The sequence below is a fragment of the Aethalodelphis obliquidens genome, unplaced genomic scaffold (genome assembly GCF_003676395.1).
Source record: "Aethalodelphis obliquidens isolate GAN/ISIS:26980383/991018 unplaced genomic scaffold, ASM367639v1 scaffold12, whole genome shotgun sequence".
In the NCBI taxonomy this organism is placed as follows: Eukaryota; Metazoa; Chordata; class Mammalia; order Artiodactyla; family Delphinidae; genus Aethalodelphis; species Aethalodelphis obliquidens.
Genome location: NW_020837956.1, coordinates 16168660 through 16180178, shown reverse-complemented (window position 1 = coordinate 16180178; position 11519 = coordinate 16168660). Strand labels below are relative to the sequence as shown.

General features: G+C 39.2%; 1 pseudogene; it reads left to right on the top strand.

Annotated features, from left to right (window-relative positions):
* The first annotated feature begins 8504 nt into the window (after window positions 1-8504).
* Window positions 8505-11237, top strand: LOC113624178 (metal regulatory transcription factor 1 pseudogene; annotated as a pseudogene).
* The last annotated feature ends 282 nt before the right edge of the window (window positions 11238-11519 follow it).

The following is an 11519-nucleotide window of genomic DNA, read 5'->3' as shown; positions in this document are numbered from 1 at the left end:
CTTCCTCAAAACCATGTTGGTATGTTAGACTGCTAAATTGTGATTTCTTTCTTTCCAAGCTAAAAGTTCACAGCTTTTAGAGTTTACTTACAAATAGTTGTGACATATAGACAAGACTGAAAGTGTATTCCTGTAACTGTAGACTCATCTTTAAACAGAGAAGAAGTAAAAATATTTCAATAGTGAACTTTTTTAATTGAAAAAAAGTATGTGAGATAAAATCCTTTATTTACTCTTTTGTGGTTCAAAGGACCACAAACATAGATTTGAAAGGTGTGGCTTCTACTCTTGATTTGGCCACTGACAACATGATATAAAATTGGCCATTAACCCCTTTGGGCTTCAGCTTCTTCACTTTTTTTTTTTTTTTAATTAAGGGCTTGGAGTAGATTATTTTTAAAGTATGATTTCTGCTCTTCCTCTACAATTATCATTTATTCATTGCCTAATGTGCAATGAAGTAGGCTTAACTCACTCGAAACTGCTAATGATCCTAGAAAAAGGGCTTTACTAGCATCTCCATTTTACAGGTAAATAAACTGTGGTAGAGATGGGGTAAACCTTTTGTTCAGAATAATACAGCTGGGCAGTGACAGAGCCAGAAATCCAACTGATTCTGTGTGACTCCAGAGTCCCTTGCGGTTCTTCTCCATTATGTAATCCTACTTTTATGAGAGGCGGTATACTTTCTTCTTTAAATGCATTCATTCTGGAGCTAGCCTGCAGAGGCAAAACCCAACTCTGCTACTTACCCATTATGCAACCTTTAACAAGTTACTTATTCCCAGGGTCTCAGTTTCAGTCTAAAAAGGGGGATAAAATAATTGTTCCTTCTGTTATGAGGTTGGAAAAGTTGTATACATAAAGGCTGTTATGAGGTTGGAAAAGTTGTATACATAAAGTACTTAGGACAGTGTCTGATACAATAAGCATTCCTTCAGTGTTACCCACTGTTTTCAGTGGGTAACGCTTATCCTTACTCTTACATCAAAAGTAGAGCCATGGGATTAAAATCAACCCATGCATAGATGTGGTTTGATTGTATCAATTTTTCTATGCATACTACTGTTCACTTTGCATGACAAAATATTCAGTTCTTTTAAATTGAAACTCTGCAAGTCAAATGGAATTTCATTTGTCCCATAATATCCTTGCCAATTTGATTTAAAAATTAATATGAAAAATCTCTTCATGCTATGCATGACTTTACCAGGGCTTCTAACTCCTATCAGTTACACAGCAACGTCCATTTTCATGGTGAATCATTTATGAGTAGACATTCAGTTGGATGGTAACACTCGATGAGACCCATTTCAAGGCAGACTGCACAGTATGCCCAGATGTGTGCAGACACATGTACACCCAACTGGAATTGGAGTCAGAATGCCCATGTTCCAGTCCTAACTGCTGATCCTTGCTAATAAAGTAGGAAAAAATCTTTTAATTTCTCTGGGGTTAAATTTCTTCATCTGTAAAATAAACATAATACCTATTCCTTTATTTGGGTCTATTTTGAGGATCAAATGAGATAAAAGCTGTATATAGTGCTCTACAAAATTCAAACTTCCCTTCAAAACTAAAATACATTATTATTGAAACTTAACTTTTAATTTTTTAAAACTTTGCTTTATTTTTTTTTTTACATCTTTATTGGAGTATAACTGCTTTACAATGTTGTATTAGTTTCTGCTGTATAACAAAGTAAATCAGCTATATGTATACATATATCCCCATATCCCCTCCCTCTTGCGTCTCCCTCCCACCCTCCCGATCCCACCCCTCCAGGCGGTCACAAAGCACCAAGCTGATCTCCCTGTGCTATGCGGCTGCTTCCCACTAGCTATCTATTTTACATTTGGTAGTGTATATGTCATTTCTACTCTCTTACTTCAAAACTTTGCTATAAATTCAACCTGATTTGGCAATGGCCTGTCACACTACAACAGTTTCTAAATCTGGTGCTCATATTTCTGTGCTTATCTCTCATAAGAGATCAAATACTTTGATGTTTCTAGGGTTACACAGATTATCTTCTCCAAGGGAGGTTTACTGCAAGGACCCACAAGAATAAGGGCAAAGGGGAGTCATCTCACAAATTACATACTTCTCTCATCCTAGTTATTCCAGACTGTGTAATGCACTTAGAATAATACAATGAGGCCCAGTGGTCTATCTTTTCCTTGCTCACTGAGCATTCCAAAAGAGAGTATTAACAGGCTGTTGCTCTGTACAGAGCTCCTCTATCAGGCAAGAATTTGCTCTTTAGCAATTTGTGTCCAACTTGCAGATTGTAATTCCCAGCTTATACATCTGCCCACAACCTAGCTCGGTATAGCTAGGATCACAGGATTGATAGACCATGTTGTACCAGCTTTAGGAGCTTATGCCAAATAGCAACTGTTGGCCACTTTCTTTTGAGTGTGTATCCAAGACTTGAAGATCATGGATTACTTCTTCAGTTTAGCTGGTATTCTCCTTTTGAGGTTTACTTTTCTGAATCGTGTTTCTTAATCTTAACTCTTCATTCTACTGTTTTTTCAGCATTGTACATTAAAACAAGCAAGCATGCCACACTTGATTGAGCAATTAAAAACAATTTGGCCACACTTTCTTTTAATGCTGAATGAGCAAGCTATCTAAAAGGACTTTGGGAGTTATTAAGCTTCATACCTACTAGGCAATACCAAACTTAGGGAACCAAAGAGGGCCCAGGATAACCTGGACACAGGTTTGTTCCACCAAGTTCAACTGGAAGATTTTATGAAAAGAGAGAAGATAACTACTGGCCATAGGCCTGCCATCACTCATAGCTGCAGATATTTTTCCTCTTCTTTTCACTACATTTTAACATACAATGCATAACAGTCACTGAGCCTGAAGCTCATGCTAGAGGAATTTTTCTCTTAAATATGTGTAGACCATTTTTACATAGAATTCAAAGTCATTCAAGGTGGAGGCTTATTTATTTATGTATGGCAACATCTCTCTCTCTAGATATATCTAGCCTTGTTTCAGTTTTATTTGGTTGCCTTTTTTCTGACTTTCCCTGATTTTGCCGTTTTAATATTAGTGTTTTTTTTTTTTAATGCAGTCCTTGGTGAAATTGTAAAAGCAGGACATACTGAGAAACATAAAATCATCAAATGTTTATGCTATGGACCAAATATAATTACTCAGTTTGGGATACAGCCATAGATAGACATTTGCTGTTGGAATTTTAATGTCAAGTGGCAAGAGATTTCCATCTACTTTCATTCAAAAAGTTCATGGGCATGTGTCAGTCATCATATTTGTTTTTAGAAATAACATTACAGTGTTCCAACTTGTTTTTCCAATTAATTCTTCTCCACCATTATATTCTCACCATAATTCTACAGTAAATATCTAGATATGACCCCTATTCAAGAGCTATTTCTTATTTCTCTGAAAATTTCTGGAAGAAGGGATGTAGCTTTGTGATTTAATTGGATTTTTTTCCAATAAAATAATAGTATGCTTCTAATTGTCAGATATTTCAAGAGAAAGTTAAATAAACACATTTTATGAACTGAAAACAAGTTTTATTGACCATTAACTTCTATAAGCTAATTTCAAGGTAGCACCTTGTACATTCAAATATGTTGCATCACTTTTTATTTATGGGTAATTATATCACTACATGATTTTGGAAAAATAGTGAAAACTTTTGGAGGGATCATATACTTAAAGTCACATAGGAAATTTATTAATGCAATTAATGTTTATATGGTTATAATGCATATTCTATTGACTTTATAAAATTCATTTAAATACTAGCTGTTGAGAAGTCAGTAAGTAATGAGAACTTGGTTTTAGAAATGCACTTTTAATCTGGTAAATATTAAAATGAACTATTATTGTTTTGACTATTGTGGTTGAGTGACTAATATGTAAATCCTAAATAACGTTTTCTTTTTACTAACATTCAACCTTGCAATGGGGGAAAAATTCTAGATTATATGATTGAGTTTGTCATAATCACATCTCTTATGTAATCCAGATTTGCTACCCCCACGCTGAGGCTGGAAAGCTTCATCCAGTGCTGTTCTCTGCTACTCAGCCTAGAACCGTGGATGCTTTCCAACCAGCCCACTTACCTCCAATGGCACTGTTCCCCTGGAACTTATTTCAGAGTCTACCTTGCATGCATTTTTGCTGCTGACCCTGAGTACATTCTCCTAATACCTTTCTCTAGACCTTTTTCTCTTATGGCCACCCCTATAATTGTCTCAGGTGGCTTGAAAGAATTATAGGGGAAAAGTTATAGAAATTGATTAGGGGAAGGCCTGACTCATCAGTTTTCCAGACATACCAGATGTATGTGAATTATAGTTTAGGCTTGAGTAGAAAGAGATACCTGCTACTGTTTCCAAAGAATTATTAACCAATCTAAGGGCAGGCAGTGCTATATTATGTACCACACAAATAGATAATGGTCCTTACCAGGCCTATTTAAAATTATTCCCCATGCCTAGTAGAGTTTACTGTCCAAATGTGATAAATAAACCTTTGCTGGATGGTTCAGTGAAAATATTTTTGAAACTGTAAATGTCAACACTACAGTGTATATCACTCATTTACACATTCAATAGACATTTAATCAGGACAAATTTTATGTCAGCTGTTATATACAAATCATGTTATTGAATCATCACTATAAAGCTTAAAGAGGGTAAGACACTTCAAGTCACACAGCTAATAAGTTTTAAGTCTGTTAGATTACTAACAGAGATCTGTTTAATTTCAAATCCAATGACTATTCCACTGTATCTCAGTTTATTTTACGTCTCCTAGAGATGCTCAAAAACAGCAGAATAATAAAATTATTGAGAATGAGAATGGTTCACACCTATTCAATTCTTTCAAAGTGTTAGGCATTTAGCAAAGTGTCTTACATTATTTATGTTATTTAATACTCACACAATACTCTGTAATAAATACTGTTGTTCCTATAATGCTGATGCAAAAACTGAATTTCAGAAAATCAAGTCACACACTCAGAACTAAATTTTATACTCTAGCTGTCCTACTCTAAACTCATGTGTTTTACTATGTGGGGCAGGGGGCTGATAAATGTGAATAGGATAAAGGACTATCAAAATAAAGACTGGAATAAGTTATTTACAAAGGGAGGTTTTAGCTGGATAAGTGCATAAACTGAGAGAGCTCATAGAGTTTAGCTGCAAGAGTGATGTACTAAACAGGGTTAGAAGAAAGAAGTACTCAAGTATACCTTGATAAATCTGAACGAGGTTTTGGGGTGAGGTTAAATTGTGGAACCATTTATGGAAGATCAACTCGTGGGAATACAAAAAGAGGAAAGTTGGGTAACCTGGGCATGCAGTACTATGGAAAATCCACTAAGGCAGAAGGGAAATGAATGGATAAAGGCATTTTTGATTACTTTCTGTCAGGAAGTTGGCTAGAACCACAGTGAAGGAATAGGGAGTTTGAATGAAGTAATTCAGACATAGATAATGATTTTTGAGGGGTTTTAATGGCAATAGGAGTCTATCGCACACTTTTAAGAAAAAGGCATATGCTTTAACTCATACAATCACTTTTATTGGCATAACAAAATGGCAATATTGGGCTTCCCTGGTGGCGCAGTGGTTGAGAGTCCGCCTGCCGATGCAGGGGACGCAGGTTCGTGCCCCGGTCCGGGAAGATCCCACATGCCGTGGAGCGGCTGGGTCCGTGAGCCATGGCCGCTGAGCCTGCGCGTCCGGAGCCTGTGCTCCGCAACGGGAGAGGCCACAACAGTGAGAGGCCCAAGTACCGCAAAAAAAAAAAAAGGCATTATTGTAATCAATAAGAGTTTCAAACATTTCCTACATTTTTCCAATATGTAACGTAAAGGCAAATGTAGAAAGGACAAAAGAAAACAGCTGTGTATGGCTCGATTTCAATTTATTTATTTGATTAGTATCTCTAACTTAAGTTCACATTAAAATAGAGGAGAAAATTCTTCTCTATGCATAGAAATATATCTCATTGTAAAGGTTAATAACTTAGAAACTATGACAGCAATTTTCTTCAGTACTGGCTTGATGTTAAATGGAAGACTATTCCACTACTGCTAACTTTGAATTTTATCACTATAGCCAATTGAATGCTATTGAGCTAAATAAAAGGGCCCTGGCAAATTTCTGTAATGAGAATTTTCTTATTCATATTACTTACACTTGGATGAAGTAATTTTCCTCTTTTTACCAATAAAAAAGATAACATTTGTGGAAGTTTCTTTTGAGAGGTCATTTGCAGATATAAACACTTTTTTGAAAGATAAGAAAGAATGGCTTTTCTGTTTCTAGAGTTTCTCATGTTTCAATAGACATTAAAACCTTCACAGAAATTATACCAGCAATGTCAACTTTGAAATACCTCCAACATTGTCAACTATGTTAAGATATGGGGATTGAATAGAATAAATAACATTGTTCTGAAAGAGTCTGGAGTAGGATTAGAATAAACTTTTTAAATGAATATGCTTGGTTTCAGTTTCAACTATTTTTAAGCTTGAGCAACACTTTTTTTTTTCAACAAACACATGGTTCTTTAAAATCCCCAGAGATCCAACCTGCACTATTTTAAAACATTTACCCATTTCTTTGCCTACTGTTTCACTTTTTAAAAAAAAATCGTAATTACATTGGAGTGTTGATTACGAAAGTATTGATTAACAGCATTGCAAGATATTTCAAAAGACTATCAGATCTAATATTCACCTTCTAGGGAAGACTTTTTGTTTTTTTTTTTGCAGTACGTGGGCCTCTCACTGTTGTGGCCTCTCCCGTTGCGGAGCACAGGCTGCGGACGCGCAGGCTCAGCGGCCATGGCTCACGGGCCTAGCTGCTCCGCGGCATGTGGGATCTTCCTGGACCGGGGCACGAACCCGTGTCCCCTGCATCGGCAGGCGGACTCTCAACCACTGCGCCACCAGGGAAGCCCGGGAAGACTTTTAAATGGGTTGTTATACTTGGAATGGACAGGTATAATACCCAGAACTGATCATCATACCATCCTCATTAAAGCCCGCCCAAAGTTACCAACAGAGAACCCAAGGGGTGACCTACATGTGATTCCACAGATCTAACGTGGTATCAAGATCTGGCTCATGGCAGTTAAGTAGCTTAAGTTCATCACCGCAATTTTCATCAGCCAGCCTTCCACACAGTCACCCCTAATGAAACACAATCTCCAAGCAAATACCAAGTGCTCGTGGAAATACAACCTCAAAAAATGTTCCTTAGCCTTCTGTTTCAACTACAATGCTACCTATAAGCTTCCTCTATATAGAAATTCTGAAGTTTCTGGAGATTATATGTACATGTATATATATATATATATGTGTATATATATATATGTATATATGTGTATATATATAGTTATATATAGTATGTTATTATGTATAACATATACATATATATAATCTTAAACACTTTTCTTATAATATATAATACATTCACTTCTGGTTATCATCTCCAAAGATTGAAAACACTGTCCAGGTATATTATACATGTTTACAAGTAACGTGTGACCCTTATAAGGAACCCCAATTCATGCCCACTTCCTCAGGCAGGTTAAGTCATCATACTTCTGTCAGTTTACACATAGAGGTCTTATAAACTAAATCTTCAATCCATTCAGTTTCTCTTTTCTAGACCTTATTTTATTTTCCCCTTCCATCAGATTTTGTGGCACCATTTTCCTTACTTTCTTAACTTTTCTAGTTATTGTTTAGTTTCTGGGTTATTTTTTTGAACTTGTGTCCTAAGCCCTCTGCTCTTTTGCATCCACAGCTTCCCAAACAACCCTATCCACTCTTCGACTACTACGTGTTTGCTAATGAATAGTAGTCCTATCTCTTTTGTAATCCAGATCTATATCTCCAACAGCCTACCAGAGATCTCCTTTCATGTTTCATATATGCAAAATGGAAATAATTAAATCAATCAATCCAACAGAATACAATAACAAATCTAGCCCCTTCAACGTGTTTAGTTTTTAAAGTGACATCATGACTAGATTTAGTCACCGAAGGCAAATTTGTATTTATTTCCTTAACAGCACTATCCTCTACTTTGCCCCTTCTAATAGGTCATCAAATCTTGTTGATCTCTACAGCTTTGGTCTCTTTAATCATGTGTGTTTTATACATTTCCTCTGCCCCTTATTTAGTCTAGACTCCTATAATTTCTCATATGACATAAGGAAAATAACCTCCTATATCGCTTGGTTGTAATCATATTCTCACATCCTTACCATAGAGATACACACATTGCTTAGATAGTGAATCATGTTAGTAACAGATGTGGTGGTAAAAAATGTGCTCTCTGTGCTAAAATAACCTATATACCATGTAATTTTTAATAAACTATTTGTTTTTAAGTGGTTCAGATATCTACATTGCAGGAAATATTTAATGTAAGGTTAAGATGAAAGGAAAAATGTATGGTAAATTTCAATAGATTAACAGGTGCTAGATGGTCTGGGAGATCACAGGCATCAGGGGTAAGGATGGTTATCAGTTCTGCTATATGCATTATCCAAAGTCACAAACACAAGAGAATCATTTCCTCTTTTAAAAATAATCTTGGGCTTCCATCTTTGACAAACTTGTCACATATAAAACTTGAATTGGAGTAATAAAAATCCTGTACCTTTTTGAGTTTAAATAACTCAGTTGGATCAACACTTCATGTCTAGAATGGCAGACTAAATTAAATTCAGTTGTAAGGGGAATGAAAAAAAGATTGCAAAGGTAATGGAAATATACTACCCCATCAATACAAGGACAGGAAAGTCAAGAAGGTGAAATGGTGGAGAAAAGTCCTCTTGAAGGAAATGAAATTAGAAAAGAGACTCCTTTGGACTAATTGCCTATCTACTGTATGGTAAGTAATGTAAGCCATTTGAAATAAAATTCACTTAAAAAAAGAAAGTTTTGGTGCCGCTGGGAAGGGGAGAAGCTGCTGCCACCGCCACCATTGCCGGGAGCCGCGGAGACAGGTCACTACCTTTCCATTTCTCACAATTGGGCTGAGCACGACTGAACCATAGGGGAACACAGTACAGACGACAGCATCAGCTACTTTGAGGTAGAGGAAGATGAGCTGACCCCTGATGACAAGATGCTCAGGTTTGTGTATAAGAACGGACTGGTGCCTTCCTCATCTGGAACTGTTTATGATAGGACAACTGTTCTTATCGAGCAGGATCCTGGCACTTTGAAAGACGAAGATGACGACGGACAGTACGGAGAACACTTGCCTTTTCTAGTAGGGGGTGAAGAGGGCTTTCATCTAATAGATCATGAAGCAATGTCCCAGGGTTATGTGCAACACATTATCTCACCAAATCAGATTCATTTAACAATAAACCCTGGTTCCACGCTCATGCCAAGAAATATTGAAGGTGCAACCCTCACAACTGCAGTCGGAATGTCCAGAAACGAAACATAACGAAGTAAAGCGGTACCAGTGCACCTTTGAGGGCTGTCCCCGCACCTACAGCACAGCAGGCAACCTGAGCACCCACCAGAAGACCCACCGGGGAGAGTACACCTTTGTCAGTAATGAGCAGGGCTGCAGCAAGGCCTTCCTCACCTCCTACAGCCTCAGGATCCACGTGCGGTGCACACAAAGGAGAAGCCGTTTGAGTGCGAAGTGCAGGGCTGTGAGAAGGCGTTCAACACACTGTACAGACTGAAAACACATCAGAGGCTTCACACAGGGAAGACGTTTAACTGTGAATCTGAAGGCTGCAGCAAGTACTTCACCACGCTCAGTGATCTGAGGAAGCACATTTGAACCCAGACAGGAGAAAAGCCATTTCGGTGTGATCATGATGGCTGTGGAAAAGCATTTGCAGCAAGCCACCAACCACCTCAAAACTCACGTCCGTACACATACTGGTGAAAGACCCTTTGTCTGCCCCAGTAATGGCTGTGAGAAAACTTACAGCACTCAATGCAATCTCAAAAGTCATATGAAAGGTCACGATAACAAAGGAAATTCATACAGTGCACTTCTAAATCACAATGGATCCGAGGATACAAATCACTCACTCTGAGGAATTTAAGCCTTCTGTCCATAGATTCCGAGTTTCAAGAACATTCCAATACAGGCCAGAATGCTCACTTTCAGCACACTTTCACCAGCCATCATTTTTGAACCCATGTTCCGGAAGTCAGCTGACCCAGCAATCCAGGAAGATCCTCAACAGACAGCCTGGCATCTGAGCCACCCTGGTCTCTACTACCAGCCTCAGCACCGTCTACTCCTCTGCCTGCTCCCTCCCTAGGAACTGGCTCCCAGCAAGCTGCATTTGGCAACCCACCTGCTCTCTTACAACCTCCAGAAGTGCCTGTTCCCCACAGCACGCAGTTTGCTGCTAATCATCAAGAGTTTCTTCCGCACCCTCAGGCACCGCAGCCCATTGTGCCGGGACTTTCTGTTGTCGCTGGGGCTTTGGCGTCAGCAGCGGCAGTGGCGTCAGCCATGGCAGCACCACCTCAACCACAGAGTACTACTGAACCCCTGCTGGCCATGGTCCAGACTCTGCCCGTGGATGCCAACTCCGTCCTAACTAGTAATCCCACTATAACCATCACCCCGACTCCGAGCACGACTCTCCTGCAGCCCAGCCTCGTCACGGGAGAACAGAACTTACAGTGGATACTGAATGGTGCCACCAGCTCACCACACACCCAAGAACAAATTCAGCAAACATCTAAAGTTGAGAAGGTGTTTTTTACCACTGCAGTACCAGTAGCCAGTAGCACAGGGAGCGCTGTACAGCAGATTGGCCTCAGCGTCCCTGTGATCATCATCAAACAAGAGGAGGCCTGTCAGTGTCAGTGTGCGTGCCGGGACTCCGCCAAGGCGCAGGCAGCCAGAAGGAGGAAGGGCTGTCCTTCCCCTCCTGCTGCAGCGCTGAGCACCCAGCCTCCTGATGAGCGCAGCCTGAAGCTACCACCGCAGACTTTTTCCCCGCCCCGAATCCCCCTGTCGTCCTCCTCCACCACATCCTTTTCCTGTGAGCAAAGCAGACAAGCAGTGACTCCTTCAGACCCTCAGACAGAAACATCACATGCCATGGATACGTCAGAGCTTCTGTCCCTCCAGAACCTGGACACGCCATCCAATCTGATTCCCACTGAAGCACTACTGCAGGTGGAGGAGGAGATGGGCCTGACCAGCAGCTTCTCCAAGTGAAAGACCCGGAGGTGCTCACCTCCAGGAACAGAGGCTGAGCAGGAGGCAGAAGGTGCGATGCCTACCATCGTAGGATCAGTAGTTTGAAGGAGGAAGAAATCTACTGTTTGAAATCCTCACCTTTCAGACTCATTTTCTTGGTCACAAGACACCTATGGTCACATAATCTATGAAAAAGGAGGCCAGAATATAAAATGGAGTAAATATAGCCTCTTCAATAAGTGGTGCTGGAAAAACTGGACAGCTACATGTAAAAGAAAGTAATTAGAACACTTCCTAACA